Source organism: Ambystoma mexicanum, chromosome 7p (genome assembly GCF_040938575.1).
Source record: "Ambystoma mexicanum isolate Mex_15411 chromosome 7p, UKY_AmexF1_1, whole genome shotgun sequence".
Taxonomy (NCBI): domain Eukaryota; kingdom Metazoa; phylum Chordata; class Amphibia; order Caudata; family Ambystomatidae; genus Ambystoma; species Ambystoma mexicanum.
Genome location: NC_090939.1, coordinates 348,168,856 through 348,186,697, shown reverse-complemented (window position 1 = coordinate 348,186,697; position 17,842 = coordinate 348,168,856).

The window sequence follows — 17,842 nt, the reverse complement described above, 5'->3', positions numbered from 1 at the left end:
AGGAATGTCACATGTAAAAAATATTGAAGCTTTAATTTTAATCAAATGTGATGAAGCAAATGTGATGGATGGCATTTCCCACATTGACGAGTGCAATAGATGATGTGTACTGTATGGTCCTCACCTTGACCATATACATCTTCCAGCTAAGCACATAATCTGTGAAGCTACATTTAACCAGAGTTGTTTCTATAAAGTGTACAAAGCAAGCAAATCTATCAGTGTTGGAAATTGTACAAATATGACATAACCCCACTGTAGACTTAGAAAGCAAACAGGAGTTGAATGCTACTCAAATGCAGCTTTTTCTATGTTCTTTCAAATGACACCACTGATGCAATAAATAGCTTCAATAGTAGACAAATAGCTATGTGTGGAACTTTCAATTCTTAAAGTATCAGTAGATCAAAGACTACACAACACACACATGGCAATGTCCTTCCGCAAATTAGTAGTTGTTGCGAGTGGAAGAGAAACTTTTTCTCAATATGCACAAGTAGATAGTCAATAATGTGTAATTACTATTGTTGAAGAACTATCACAGGAAACGGCACACACCAAGCTAGATTGCCAAATGGTTTAAAGAATGCTTACTTGATGTTTCAAGAAGCAATATAGACATGCAAAATGGATGATTGAAATGGGAGAATAGGGATATATGTGTTTTATGTAAACTAGAGGATAGATAGTTACTAGGTGCAATATAAAATCACTATGAAATAAATGTGTATATATCAATACTATATAAATACAAAAATAACAACTTCTACTTCTGTTTTATTGTTGAAGACACAGTATATTGTAATATGTTCAAGTGATCCCTATAGATACTTGGTTATATAAGTGATTCAATGTACATGATTTTGATTGCTGGGGATTGTAGAAGTTCATAACTGTTTACATTTGAAACAAGTAAACAGTAGGATGTAGATGCATAAAAAAAGAAAAAGTACAGAATTTTAAAAATAAATCAGATCTGACCACTAATTTGACTTTTATGGGAGGATTATGGGAGATATATTGTGCTCTATCATGACCTTGGCTCTATCCCAGTGGTAAATATGCCCAACCGATTTCAGACATTACTATGATGAAATAAACTAAAAAGTGTCAAGCTGTGCATAATTCGAACTTGCCTATTTCCCTGATTGCATTTCCTCAATTATTATCAAGATCTACCGCGCTCTCAATTCATGAGAGCTTGCGTGAGTCTGATCCTTCCACAAGGGGGGTTGAATATATATCCAGTGCCACCTCTGTGACTTGCGAACCTTCCTCTGTGAATGAACTCCGTATGCTCAAGTCTTTTGCTTTACCAACTCCACGTCCTAATAAACCTTACCCTATTGATAACTCTGCACAAACTTTATTAATTATGCAACCAGCTCTTACAGCAGTTAATACTGCCATTTTTAGTTTGTGCAAACTTTTTGAATCATTAGACTCTAAAGTCTCTCGGCAAGCCCTCCAATTTGAGGAATTGATGAAATGGCTTTCCTTGCAATAGTTGTCTAAAGCATCCCAAAGTAATAAATGTAATGATGATTCTGTCGTTATGGTCTCCAGCCACTCGGCAGTTTGTAATGAAAAACCTCCCACTCCACCAATGCCGATTCAAATTCCAAAATTGGTGACTCCTGTTGTCTTGGCCCCTTGGCCTCTTGTTCCAATATTGGGCATAACAGGCCCTGTGGCTTCTCATGTGGAGAAAACTACCTCCACTTTACCAAAGAATATCTCGGGTGATGAAGTGCCTCCACAGTTTATTGAAAAGCCAAGCGTGCGACCCAAATTGACCTCTGGGCCAAGCCATTTACAACAATTGAAATCCAGAAATCCCAAACTTAATAATAAAAAAATAAAAAAATCAGTAATCCCAATCAAAAAAACTAAAAACATGATTGGTACCAAAAATCCAAAAAGTACTCTAAATACCTTTTTTAAAGCACTTGGCAAACATCAATTGCGCCTGTAACACAGCAGATTGCTACTGCTTCTGCCACAACTGAACCTGTGCAACTTAAAATAATAGGAGTAAACAATCGGCCTACACTTTCAATGTCCTCTACTAGTGCAAAATCAAAGACAACTGTGATTCTTTCTCCACTTTCACAGTTGGTTCAATCACTTTGTGATGCACAAACATCTCCTCTTCATGAGTCAAACTCATTTCCCATTCCTTCTGCATCCAGCAAGTCAAATCTGACCACAGATTGCCAGATGCATGTAGGATCCGGGTCCCGAGACTCACTGGTGCAACCACAATTTTGGACGGTTCCCCTAACAAAGCCCAAATCAGTATCCTTTGGCCCACCATCTCAACAGCCTCATTCCCTGGAAACCGCTTTGCCTCAGATCATGAACTCAAGAAAAGAGTGGATGAATATTGAGCCACTAATTTGGCAAAGGTCTTTTCTCAAGCTGTTGGCCAACCATTGTGCCAGACCAATGTGTCTAGAGGTTCAATCATTCTGTCTGGTTCCCACCAAACAACTTCTTCAGCTGAGTCTGATGACTCACAGAGGCAAAGGAATGAATGGCCATCTAAATTCCTGGTCACACCTGCCACTGCGAAATGGACACCTCATAAATTTGAAACCCGGGTGCACTCACGACATTTACATCCACAACATGCAAAGTTTCATACATGAATTCCAAAATGTCGAGAGGGCAACCATCCTGTGTCTTGAATATATTTGGTGAAATTGAAGATTTGTGTAACATTTCTATGCTAGATATAGATCAGATTGAATTCCTAACTGACTCTCCTCTCTCTATAGTCAGGCTTTGGATTCCCTCAGGTGTGGTTTGGCACTCAATATGAAGTAGCAAAATGCTTCTGTTTGATATGGGATTCTTGCTAGCAGTGGATCCTGAGAATGCCTTAGCGAAATACCAAAGCACTTATCACAACACCTAAGATTTACCAAGGAACCGACGTGAGACTAGAGAACATTGGCAACTGAGACACATCAATAACCATTACAATGTAATATTCCAACAAAATTAAGTATTGTTAGCTGGAATTCTAGGAGTCATGGCCATTTAACTGCCTCATTTAAAGATATGCTTGAACCTTATCACATCATAGCACTACAGGAGACATGGCTAATTAAACCACCATTGTGGGATAATTATGAATTGGCCCTTATTCCAGCTGTGCCTACTGGAGGCAGACCGTCATCATGCCTTCTTGTTGCTGTAAATATTAAAGCAGGTTTCTCAATTATACCATAGGCATCCGTGGGAGCGCATATACAGCTAGTTAAAATTACTAATGGTGAGAAAGTCTTTGCTGTGATCAATGTATATCGAAATGTTGCTGGTATGCCTGATGAAACTCTTTTTGCTGGCCTTCTCGATATGCTTTATTACATCTCATTAGACCACATGATCACTCATACCATCTTATTGGGAGACCTAAACCTGAATTGTTGGAAGGATAAGCCCCAAAGCCAAGCAGTGTGCAAGTGGATAGCACTCATGCATGAGCGAAACTACCATATGGTGAATAATTCAGTTCAAGGTGACGTCCCAGCACATTATACATGGCATCGTGGCCTATCCTCCAGCATAATCGACTATATTTATGTCGACTACAAACTATTTCATACTATTGAATCATTAACCATTAAAGATCATCCAAAGAGCGACTATAGTCTCCTGATCCTCCAGCTTAACTTACATTTGATGCCAAAACGAAGCAGGGATTACTATCATGGCAATTTAGCAGTTAATAGTTCACACTCACGACTGAGATGGAATCTGAGTACATTGAATCAATTTGAGCATTTGGTTGTTGATAACTCGAAAGTACCATCTAGAAATCAGTATACAGATTTGCTACACTCCTTTGTTCAAACAGTCACGATTACTCAGCGTAACATCATCAGACATCCACATGCTTTTGATTGTAACATCCATCAAAAAAGAGCTGAATTTAGGATGATCAAAAGGCAAATCTTAACCCCACAATCAGCGACCAAGTGGGAAGAATTACGATGTGCTAAATGCAAATATAAAAATTGGCTGCGTGGTCGGAAGTCAATTTTATATCAGCAAGACAGCAAAGCTATGGCTCTCGCAATGCGTAATAAAAATTCCTCTGGAATGTGGTTTCTTTTAAATAACTATACTTGTCATCAGCAAGCAGACACACAACTAAATGGAGTACTTGAAGAAGCATGGGTTAACCATTTTTCAACTTTGTATGCCGACCCACAGTATGCTGTTTGCTCCTATGAACCAGTCTCAACATCGACCTGGCAGTTGGAAACCTCCTATAAAACTATTTACACCATCATACAGAAGATTAGTTCCTCGAGAGCAGAAGGTCCAGAATGGCAATCTAATCAAATGTTTAAAACAAACCCACAGATATGGGCTTGCATACTTTTTGTTATTTTTAAAGACATATTATATACACAAAACATACCGCTGTCATGGAAGTCTTCCATAATTATGCCTATATTTAAAAAAGGCAATCGGACTATCCCTGTGAATTACCGTCCCACAGCGCTTTTGGACGCTCCGGTTAAGAGCTTTAGCAGGTTGGTGCTCCGTGAATTCAACACCTGGACAGGGACCTATAACCATTGTGACTCCAATCAGACTGGGTTTATGGCTGGAATGGGAACAAATATCAACCTACTGACCCTTAATGCCATTAAAGCTCAATGTCAGGAGATCAAGTAGAAGGTCTTTTTTGTGTTTATTGACCTACACTCTGCTTTCGACTCAGTCAGTCGCCTTCTACTAATGAACAAGCTACAAAGAGACAACTGTCCTCCTGCCCTATATGATATCATTCATTTGTTACATTATGCAACATCCGTCCGAATTCGAATCTCCTTGGACGGCCTGCTTTCAGAAAAAATTCCCACATTTCGGGGATTAAAGTAAGGATGTTCGCTGGCCTCTGCGATTTTCAACTATTACATACATAATGTCAAAGTTCCTCTGTCAAAGGTCATCTCATATTCCCCCATGTTGAACAATCATCAGATTCAATCGCTTATGTATGCTGACGACCTGGTCTTAATCTCTAGGACCCAGGTTGGGCTGCAGCGTTTACTTGATGTGTTTCAACAATACCTACACTTAAATGAACTATCAATTAATCCAACAAAAACTCAAATTGTACAATATTCACCGAGGCGCAAGGGCCCTCTGACTTCTGTTTGGACCATTGGCTTCACACCAATTGGGATAGTACCAAAATATTGCTATTTGGGAATGATCTTTGAAGGGAAGGTGAGAGCGCAGGTCCAGTTGGAGTAGTTGGAGACTAAGCTAACCTCAGCCATTTCTCAAGCCTGCATCATTATGTATAAATATGGTACATTTTTCGATCTTGCCTACGTGGCATTTCTGGACCAAGAAAATTGTCCCAATACTGCTGTATGGCCTAGAATCTATGCCAACTGAGTCTCTATTTAAATGTAATCGGTGGGAAGCTAAATTCTGGTGCTCAGTCCTGCATTTGCCCCAATGCACACCAATTGCATGGATGAGATATGAGCTGGGGTTGCTTTCACTCGAGGCGCATTACAGCTGGCATCTGTGTTCGTTATTCAGGAAATATTTGCTGTCTACAAAGCAAAATGTACTGTTACAAACCCTATCGCAGTACATGTCTACAACAAACATGCGTTTGTAAACAATTGGTTGGACAAAGCCTATTACATCCTAGTCAAAGCTGAAATATCTGTTGAATTGCTGATGTCCAATCCAGACAAAGCAAAATGAAAGATACAACAAACTGATTGGATCAATACCTGCAACCATAGTTTAACCTTTCGTGATGGTGACACAGTGCGTTTTCCACCGAAAAGGGTAGGCATTTTGCCACCATACCTTATACGATGTCCCTCACTTAAATACCGTAATGGCATACTTCGACTCCGCTTTAATTTGTGGGCTACAACTGATATAAAAGCAAGGCGTAGGCTTGTCAGTCCAGACCAAAATATATGTCGTTTTTGCAATGATGACACTATTCCCGAGACTCTTACTTATCTGATTACAGAGTGCCCAATATTAAGATCTAAAAGAGAAATTGTTTTCACACGACATTGTGAATATTTGGGGAATATATCTCAAACAGAATTTTTTATACAGCCTAAAATTGGAAGAATCAACATCACAATTGTCAATGTCAAGACGTAAGAAGTGTGATGCTAATGTCATACAATGATTTAACCAATTATCCTATTGTATTTATTTTGTTCAGCAACACATGCATTTGGTGTTGTCTCATTTTATTAATTGTATGCATCATAGTAATGACGAGAGTGATGATGAGATTGATTTGTTATTGCTAACTTTCTGTAATGTAGAATTAATGCAATTAATTTATTTTAAGAAATGTTCTATGAATTACTTGTTTTTTGATATGCTTTGTTTGCTTTTTGAAAGTTTGATTGAATTCAGCCAATAAAAATTAAAAAAATTAAAATTAAAAAAATGTACTTTTTTCTAAAGAAAATAGACATAACTACCTTTGGACGTGAAATAACTATTGATGTTGTGGGCAATTCTATTTAGAATTTGCAGATGCAAAACCAGGTTTGTAGTAACCTAAGTGTTTAGTGTATCTCTTGGACACATGCAGGGATTCTTATCATAAAGCTAGGTCTACACATTTTTCCCTTTTCCAAGTGTAATTATTTTAATCTCCACTATTATTACATCTAGGGTGCATAGTTTTCTTCTTTAATGTTTAAAAAATAGAACTGCAGGTAACATGTAATGTCTGTTTCTAGTTCCATAGATACCATCACTCTTGGATAGGAATATTACTCTTTTTAGAGTTTGCTGTAGGATGGTAATATTAATAATTAATATAGTGGGTCATGTTGTTCATAATGTGTATTTATTGGAATGTTAACATCCTCAGTCAGTCTGTCATATAGAGATATGTGTACAAATTGAGATAGATTTTCATTTGTGTGTAAATATATACTTTTAGATAGTTTAAATAAGCGAGTAGAGTTATGTTTTCTCTCCAATTAGATGTTTTTTCCCTATCAACAATGATTAATTTCTACAACCTTATTTGGTTGAGTACTAATAATACATTCAGTATTCATACAGTACTATTATGAAAACAAAGAAACATCACCACTCGTCTTCTTATTTCTGTTTTGAAATACACTGCATTGTCTTTCAGAGATGGTACAGTGAGTGAACAGATAAGATTAGACCGAATATTAGGTAAGGCATTGTGCAGACCACATTTTGTTTGTATGAACTTTACAATTGTTATGGCTAGTGGTCTGGTAGTGTTCTAAAATATATAGTGGGCATAGCTGAATGGCATGGCTGAGATATGATATGATATGATATATGGCATTTATAACGCGCCTATACACAAGTGTTTCATTGTTACCTGGCATGGCTATTATCATGGAAAACATCTATGGAATAAGACAACCCTTAAAATTCAATGAAATACGTTAGTTGCAGGGACATTAAGGTGAGAACTTAACAAAACAAATCCTTGAAATTCAGATAATTCCCACTTAATGCTGTGCCCCCTGCTGTGCAGCCTATGACCACACTAATGACATCATAAGTGATATCCCTGATGACATCCATGGTGACATGCATGTGATGGCATGAAACATAACATAATTTATAAAAGCTGTGTTCACATTTAAATTTACAAGTCTTCTCACTGTAATAACATTGCATGAACACAATCTTTTCTAAATGACACATTTTATAAAAACGAATCACATACAAAAGAAAGTATGTGTCCATGTGCATTGTGATAATATATAGTCTAAGAATGTGAAGTTTGGTTAATAAAAACATTTTAAAACATACTTATGCTACATAATTGTATACCACGCGTTGATTTAAATAAACAAGGGCAGAATAACTCATATTGTTTAAATATATGTTATTTCATTTAATTTAATTTCATCATTTGTATAGCGCCTTTAACCATAGGTATTGTCACAATGCGCTGTAGGTTGAATTCCCTTGTGGGTACCAAAGTCCTTTGTATGGGAAATTTGAGGATGAGCTGGTCTGCGTGTGTGCGTTATAGCAAATAAGAGTATAATAGGGGCTGACCACCCATGACTAATTGGCATGTGTATGGGTGGAGACGGAGACTAGAGAGGAGATTTGGAGGGAGTCACTATGTGTGTAGCTACGTTTCTAATTTTCATGTTGTGAAAGGTAGCTGCATATTTATGGAAGAGGTGTTGTGTAAAGTGTCTTTTAGGTTTTGGGCAAAAGCAGAATTGTGTGGGATGATCAAGAGCCTTCGGCTAAAGTTCCATGAACATGGAGTGCGATAGGTTTAAGCACATTGTCTACCTTCTAACATTCGCCATATTCAGAGATATCTACAGTTAATGTTAGTTTAGCGGCTTCAATTTACATGCAATCAGCTACTCAATAGTGTCTACATTTCAGGGCACATATTGAACTTAGAACTAGCTAATTCTGGTTCTGCTAGTTCTATATCACATGAAATGGACATGTTCTACAATCACCTAGATTTGGTACACTGGCTACGACAAGCGCTCGCTAATGTTAAAAACAGAGTTGTGATATTTCAAAATGTAATTAATCAGACTAGTGACATCAGTGATGTCATGCATGATGTAATTAGTGATGCCTTCAGTGATGTCATCAGTGCTGTCTTGTATGATGTCATCATTGTGGTCATACAATGCACAACAGGGGGTTCATAGTTAAGGTGGACTTGCTCGAAATGCGATTGCTGAATTTCAGGGGTTTTGTTGCGTTAAATCTGATCATCTTAACTCTTTTTTCACTGACTATCAGAGCTTTTGAGAGATGAGGGTGAGAAACATGTGCCACCAGATATGTGGAGCTTTGCCACCAGGTACGCTGGTCTGCTACTCATGACTTCTTTGTAGTGAACAGTTTCCTGGCCTGGAGAAGAAGCCAATGTAGTTCACATGGAAGAGGTTATTCAGTAAACTTTCTGTGCACGCATAATGAGATTTGCTTCAGCATGTTTGACTGCTGTTAGCAAAGCCAAGTGAGCAGTTGGGAGTCCCACCAGGAGGGCATTTCGCCCATCGATGTCCAAGACTACAAAGGCATGACTACAGTCTCGAAGTCCTGCGGTGGGATGACGTTTTTGATTTTGCAGAGTTTGGAGATTTGGACCCAGGCAGTTTGGGCCTTCTTGGCTATGTGATTTTGCAAAGACAGGCTACTGTAAATGGTGAAATAGACAATAACGTATGCATGAATATCATATTAACTATATCATATCCACCCATTTTATTTTGTACAGTTTTACTCAATTGTCTCACAGTAGTTCCTTAACTAAATACCGTAAAATACTGCTCTAAGTTACAAAGCAATATTGTCAATAATATTTTTGATGGAAGGTTCCCTTTATTTTCTCTGGGACTAGCTTTAAAATAACATCATATTCCTGTGATGACATACTCTCATAAGGTACTGGGTCATCATGTTTTCAATTCAACTCACATTGCAATAATTGCTAATCTTGGCAGTAGAACCTTTGAATTTCACCTTTTGGGCATCAGAATCAAACTGCTGGTTTGTATAAAAATAGTTTTTAGCTGTCACTCCTTCCTTAATTTGAAACTGCTTGTTTGTGTGCACATTGTATTTAGCTGTGCCTCCATCCTTCTTGTTTGATCATATACCTAATACCCATTTGTCCTACTATGCCAAGTGGATCAGGTTCAGAACTGTGCTTTGCAGCATACTCACCCCCACCTATCTCACCTCTCACTTTTTCTCTACCTCTCTTCTTCCCTCGTTCCGAGATGGCACTATCTACCTCCCCTATCTTCATCAACTGCTACACCATCACCTATCCTCCCTCTCTCACTAAATCTAGATGTAAAAAGCATAAAAAAGACATCCTTGCTGTTAGCCTAGGCCTACCACATGCAGACACCTATGTCAATGCATCCTAAAGAGAAATCATCACTGACATCCTCTTTTCCATCCCATCTCCTGACCTATGAACCTCTCACCTCACTGCCACTCTTCCACCTTTTTCTTCAACTTGCATTAATGGTGGCACCAAGTGGGAAGTCCTCCTTGTGGGCTTCTTCTCTTCTCACTTCTGTAACAATGTTTACATCACGGGTACAGTCCTGGTTCAAGGCCCTCAGTTCAACCTCCTCCTATTTGACCAGCTCTTGCCTTCTCTCATCAACTACCTTCCTTCCCCTGCCCCTCCCCTCTCACCCCTCAACTCCACCTCTCCAGACGGATGCCACACATCCCGACACTCTGCCTCAAAAAACCTTCAAAGGCAACGATTGTCTCATTATGGCAACCCTCAACTCAGGCTCACAATCAAACATTCTGCTGAAATCTGCCTTCTCCTTGAAGACACTGACCTGGTCATACTTGCACTCATGGAAACTTGGTTCAACGCCAGCTCAGTTACTTCATTTGACTCAATCCTCCTGGACGGCTATAAGATCACCTCTAAACCTCGACCCCACTGTACTGGCGGTGGAGATTCCTTAATCTTCCCAGAGTGGATTCCTTCTACCATCCTGGCTTCTCAGCACTATTCGTCCTTTGAGAGCCTAGTGTGCAAATTGATCATCTCTCCTTAATACACCTTGAACATTGCTACCATCTATTAGCCCCCTGACTCTTCTTCTCTTTGCCTATCTGAGTGGGCAGACTTCTGTTCCTCCCTACTATCTACCACCTCCAACCTGCTACTACAGGGAGACTTCAACATCCACCCAGACTCCCCTTGCAGAGCAACCACTCTCTTCACTGACCTCTGTTCCTTCCTATCCCTCTCCATTCTTCCCTCTGGCCATACCCATTCTGCTGGACACACGTTGGATGCCATCATCCACTCCAAACTCCCTCTCTCTTCTCCCCTGGTCACCCCTCTCTCCTGGTCTGACCACTCTCTCCTCACCTCCCACTTGAGTCCCTATGACCCTGTGACAACTCCTCATAAAGGTCTGCCAACCTCGTTCACGAACATCCGCCTGATGAAGCGAGTGTCAGCTGCTGCATTCTCTTCCACCTTCATTCCCCCTTGCCCACCCAACACAGATGTTTCCACTGATTTTGCCCTCTGCAACCTCTATCTGTCCATCACCAACACCCTAGACATCCTTGTCCCAGTCATGAGGATCTGCCTGAAACATGCCTCTAAGTGTAACACCTGGTACGACTTCAATCTTGCAGACCAAAAACATTATTGCAGGGCTGCTGAATGGAAGTGGCACACTTCAGGCTCACACTCTGACAAACTGGCCTGCCGCCTGATCCAGAGAAACTACAGACTCTCCATCCATGCCCACATTCAGGCACAAGTTTCCAATGCGTCCAACAACATGGCTGAACTCCTCAAAATCTGCAAGAAACTTGCTAACCCACCTGCAGCATCTTCAGCCCCTACTCCTTTCCACGCTTTCTGCAATGCACTTGCCTCTCACTTCACTTCCAAAACGCAGGACATACTGAACAGCCTTGTCAGGCACGCTCCCAACATAACCCTCCCCCTCTGCCCCGCTATTATTCACCCTCCTTCTTCCTCCTTCACTCGTGTCTCTCCTGAAGAAGTCGCCAGAGTTGTGAACTTCATGAAGGTCTCGTCTAAACAGGTCGCTCTTTGCTCCACCAGAACCATCAAGGAAAAAATCGCTTCTCTCGCCCCTGCTCTAGCTGATCCCTGCCACTACTTCTTTGCTACTAGTTATTTTCCATTCTCCCTCAAGCTCTCCCTTGTGTTGCCCAGCCAAGTACTGCCCCATTTCCATCATCCCCTTACTATGAAAACTGCTTGAGAAGCTGGTCCTCCCCCCAAATCAACTCTCACACTGAACTTGTTGGCAGTCTACCTGACGACCAGTCTGGATTTGGAGCATCCAGAGGTACCGAAACTGCTTTTCTGAATACCCATGAAGAACAGCTTGCATCTCTTGACTCCATTTCACCTGCTGTCCTCATCCTTCTTGATCTCTCTTCTGCATTTGACACAGTTAATCATTCCATCCTCATAAAAAGGCTCCATGATACCCTGGTCATCTCAGAGCGGGCACTGGACCGGCGCAACTGCTTCCTAACTGACTGTTCCTCCAAAGACATTATGGGCCCTTTCTCCTCCCCTTCTTCCTCTGCTACCTGTGGCATCCCCATGGGCTCCATTCCTTCACCCTGGCTCTTTAACATATACCTTTCTCTGCTGGCAAGACTCATTTCATCCTTCTCCCCCATCTTCCAGTGCTATGCTGACGATACACAGCTTTTCTTCAAACTTCCCACTGACGCCCTTGCACCCTCCTTCATCCCTGATTGCCTCGCTGCCATCCAGACCTGGTGCACTGCCAATGACCTTTCCCTCAATGCCAGCAAAACAGACAGTCTCCCTATTGGGTCCACTGCACCATACTTCTTCTCTTTACTCTGGCCTTCCTCCATGTCCCCCTTCCCCCTCCACTGTAGCTAGGTATCTTTGAGTCATCTTCGGCTCCTCCCTTTCCTTCATCCCTCATATTCAGGACATTTTCAAGAAGTGCAACTTTCAGCTCTTCCTTCTCAAAGGGACTCTACGCTTCCTCACCTTCTCCCATAGACTCAATGTTACTCGTGCTCTGGTTTTCTCCAGGCTAGACTACTGCAATAGCCTCCTCCTTAGTCTTCCTTCCTACACCCTAGGACTGCTCCAGCTAACCCAGAATAGGGCAGTGTTGTGTCTTGACTGTCGTGTAGAACGAGGATACCTCCGTCCACAAGTGCCGCACAGGGAGATTACAAATGGCACTCTCTGTACAGCCCTTGAGGCCACAGGTGGGAGATGGTCTTCCAGAGCCACAGACTTCTGGGAACCACTGGGCCACTGCAAATAAACACCGGTTAAGTAACTAGCCACAAAAATAATCACAAACCAAACAACAAGAAAGGAACGGTCTTACCAATGGCTGATAGATGCAGTTCAGTTGAACCTAGTGAGGGGTTCCGGGACCCACCAGAGTCTTGCCTTCGATGCAGGTTGTTCCTCCCAAGAAGGTAGGTGGAGTCTTTGAAGGCACCAGGCCCCACCTGTTGTTGGAATCCACCAAGAAGTCCAGAAAAACAAAACCAAGACGGGTATCAGAATGGAAGACCAAAGTCAGTCCGTGATTCGTAACCAGAGTTCCAAAATCCAAGATCCAGAACACAGGGCAATCCAAAAAACATTCAGTGAAACAATCCAAGATCGAATTCCAAGTAAGCCAAAGATGAACCTAGCGCCAAACAGTAGTCACTAGAACAGCTGTGAAGCACTGAACCCTCGAACACTGGAACACGGGAAGAAAGCAGCGGTGGGTCCCGGATCCTAGCCTGTGGATGGGGCATAGTGGAGGTATGGGGTCTGGGGCTTTGGGGGGTGACATCCGGATCAACGGGAACTCCTAGGAATGTGACAGAGCCCCCACCCAAAGGCCCACGACCTCGTGGGCACGAAGGATTGTCCCTATGGAAACGTGCCACCAAGGGCGGAGTGCAAACATCCTCAGCGGGAACCCAGGACCTCTCCTCTGGCCCAAACCCAGACCAGTCCACCAGATAATGAAGGTGAGCCCTACAAAGGCGCAAACCCAGGATCTCAGGGACCTCAAAAACATCAGCAGAGGACAAGGACACCGGAGCCACAGGCGCCTGAAGCCGAGTTGGACCAGGACAAGGCTTGAGGAGGGAGACATGGAAGACCGGGTGAATCCGCCAAGACTTTGGGAGAGCAAGCCGGAAGGCCACGGGGTTGATGACCTGGGAGATAACATAAGGACCCGCAAAGCGAGGGAGGAGCTTACGGCATCCCGCCAGTCGCAAGTGTCGGGTGGGCAAACAGACACGAGAATCCACTGTATAAGACGCCACCACCCGTTTCCTATCCGCCTGAGCCTTCGTGGATGCCTGAGCCTCGAGCAGATGAGTCGTGGTCTGGGCGTGGATGGAGGACAAACCGGCGGCAGCAGGGGTGACTGAGGAAGGCATGGCAAGGAAGGGCAGAGCCCGGGGATGCTGGCCATACAAGACATAGAACGGGGAGAGCCCAGTGGAAGAATGTTCTGCATTGTTATAGGCGAACTCAGCAATGTGGATAACTTTCAGCCAGGAAGTTTGCTGCTGCAGGATCAAGCAACGCAAGAACTGTTCCAAGGTCTGATTGAGTCTCTCCATCTGACCATCCGACTTGGGGTGGTATGCTGAAGAGAAATGTACGTCAATGCCAAGCAGTTTGGTCAAAGCGTGACGTGAATTGGGGACCCCTACCCGAGACAATGACCGTGGGTAAACCAAAGAGACAGAAAACCCCTTCAAAGAACAGTCTGGCTAATGCTGGAGCGGAGGGAACGCCCTTGCAGGGGATAAAAAGAGCCATTTTAGAGAAGGAACCGATGACCACCCACAGAGTGTCAAACCCCTGGACCCGGGGCAGGTCGGTGATAAAATCCATAGTAACAGTGTGCCAGGGCCTGGGGGGAACAGGTAATGGAAGCAGGAGACCAACAGGGCGACCTTTGCGGTATTTACATTGCGCACACACCCCACAAGTATTAACATAGCACTCTACGTCCCTTTTCATAGAGGGCCACCAGCACAAGTGTTTCAACAGCGTTAGAGTACGCTTCTGACTGGGGTGTCCATGTACAGGGGCATCATGAGACCATGCAAGGGCCATGTTACAGGTTTCGGTAGTGGGCAGAAAAAGTTGATCGGCAATAAACGGTAGCCAGTCATGAAGTGTGAGATCCCACTCAGATAATTGGTCAGGATGCAGGGAGACCCAATCCCGAACAGCTTCCAGCAAAGGCGGTGACGGGGTACATAGACAAACCACCTTGCCGCAGTCCAGGAGAGTGTAGGGATATTTTGGTAGAGTGACCCCCCCAGGGGAGCGAGAAAGAGCATCGGCCTTCCCGTGAGCCAAACCTGAGCGATGTTTGATAACAAAGTCAAAGGCTGCAAAAAACAAATGCCATCTGACCTGTCTACTGTTAATGCACTTTAGAGAAGCCAGATCCTGCAGATTTTGGTGATCGGTGTACACAGTGACCTGATGTTTAGCACCCTAGAGGTGGTGTCGCCAAACACGGAAAGCGTCCATGACTGCCAACAATTGTTTTTCGGTCACCGTGTAATGGGATTCTGCGTCCGTGAATTTGCGGGAGTGAAAGGCCACGGGATGAAGCTGACCGGTAGCGGGACAGACCTGTGACAAGACTGCCCCCAAGGCAAAGGAGGAAGCGTCAACCTCCACGATGAATGGCAATTCTGGGTCCCGGTGTTGCAGATTCGGAGCGTTAGTAAATGCCGTCTTGAGGGAGTCAAAAGCCTGTTGGTGTGTTTCGGCCCATAGAAAGGGAACACGAGGACTTGTCAAAGAAGTAAGAGGAGCCACTAGAGAAGAAAAGCCGGAGATAAACCGTCGGTTAAGGTTTGCAAAGCCAAGGAATGACTGAAGCGCTTTTAGGTTTTTTGGAACCGGCCAGTCTAATATGGCTCTTACTATGGAGGAGTTCATGGCTAAGCCTCCAGGCGTAATATGAAAACCGAGAAATTCCACGGTGTCAGTGTGGAATTGGCACTTCTCTGGTTTTGCGAAGAGTTAGTGTCTTTGTAAACGTGAGATTACCTCCTGTACATGGGGTACGTGTTCTTTCAGGGTTCAGGAATAAATCAGGATGTCATCTAGATAGACAACAACAAACACATCCAGAATATCAGAGAAAATATCATTCATGAATCTTTGAAATGTGGCCGGGGCATTGCATAGACCAAACGGCATGACCGTATACTCATACAACCCATATCGAGTGCAAAAAGCGGTCTTCCATTCGACCCCAGGACGAACGCGGACTACGTTATAAGCCCCCCGAAGATCTAATTTTGTGAATACAGAAGCATGAGAGAAACGGTCAAGCAGTGGCGTAATCAGGGGAATGGGATATCATTTTTTTTCTGTGATAGCATTTAGTCGCCTGTAGTCTACACATGGGCGGAGGTTGCCCTCCTTCTTGGGGACAAAAAAGATTGGACTGGCTGCAGGCGAAGTAGATGGACGGATATGGCCTAACCGGAGGGACTTTTGGATATACTCCTTGAGTGCTGTTTCTTCAGTAGGAGTGAGGGAATAAACCCGGCCCGTGGGTACTTTTCTGTCTGGTATCAGATCTATTGGGCAATCGTAGGGACGGTGCGGAGGAAGCACTTCGGAAGAACCATGATCGAATACGCCTGCAAAATCCTGGTATTGAGCGGGAATGAGTGCAGAAATCAGTCCTACCATGTGGTGTTCTGTTGGCAAACTCATGGTGTCCTCTATGGCTAAATGGGCTATAGCCCCTAGGGCTTGAGCAGGAGTGTGATCGTTGGTGTTTGCAGGAAGACAGAAGCATTGGCACAACTCTGACTCAGAGAGAACTGAACCCGTCTTCCAGTTTATCAGCGGATTATGCTCATGGAGCCAGGGGATCCCCAATATTAGGCCAAACTGGGGCATGGCAATGAGGTCAAAACTTATGGTTTCTTTGTGTGTGTCTTGAATTGTAAGAAGCATAGGAGCCGTCTGCTGTTTAATGGGCCCGGATATCAGGGATGTGCCATCCACCGCCTGAACCGGTTCCGGCCTGGTCTTAGTCAAAAGGGGCAAGTTGAGTGTGTGGGCAAGCGTAATATCTATGTAATTACCCAGAGCCCCAGAGTCAAGGATGATTGTGACCGGGTGTGAAACCTCAGGTGTGGGTTGGAGCTTGGCCTGTAAACGTAAGGCAGGTATCGGGTCCGGGGTGAGAGGGACAGTGCTCAACCCAGTCACCGGTTCTAGGGTTGAGCATTCCGAAAACCCAGCGTTTTCAATTTTGGCCAGCGGGGACATTCCTTAACATAATGACCAGTCAGACCACAGTAATAGCATGCATTTTCCACCCTCTTGCGCTCCCTCTCTGATGGTGTGATTGGACTATGTATGCCCTCTACCTGCATAGCTTCCTGATTGGAGCTGGAGGCAGTAGAGGTGGAGGATGGCACTGACGCGGAAGCAAAAGTGGCCTCGGCTCTCAGTTCTGAACATCTAGCATCCACCTGTAAAGCCAGTTCCACCAGATCATGGTATGCCGTGGGTAAAGCAGGGACTACGGCAAGTGCGTCTTTCATGACATTGTTTAGACCCCTGTAAAAAACAACGGCCTTTTTACTTTCAGGTCATGCAGTTTCTGCTGCAAGTTGGTTGAACTTGGTAATGTACTCAATCAAAGACCCCCTACCTTGTCCCAGATCCAATAGTTCCAAGTCTCGGGACTGCACCTTATGGCGGGTATCAAATACTCGGGCCATTTCTGTGATCAACAAGTCGAAATCATAAAGCACCGGACTGTTGCTTTCCATGAGGGGATTAGCCCAAGTGGCAGCTATGCCCGCCAAATGTGATAGGGTAAAGGCGGCTTTTGCAGCTGATTCTAGGAAGGCCTGGGGTCTACACAAAAAGTGCAGTTTGCACTGATTGACGAACATCCTAAACTTGCCGGGGTCCCCATGATACCTCTCTGGGGCGGCCAAAGGGGAAGGAGTGGGAAGTGCTATAGGCGTGGGAGTCTGAGGGATTGGAACCGGAGGGGGAGCTATTGGTGGGGCGGAAGAGGCACCTCCAAATTCCAAACCCGGAGGCAGGGGGTGTCTGATACTCTGGAGGTAGTCTAACCCTTGGTGAATGGCAGTGTTTGCTGCGGCCATGTCTGCACGTAACATGGTTATGGCTTGAAATATAGTAGCCAAGGGTTCTTCCGTGGCCCCCTCCATCGCCTACACGACAGGGTGGCTTCACAGTCTGTTGTGTCTTGACTGTCGG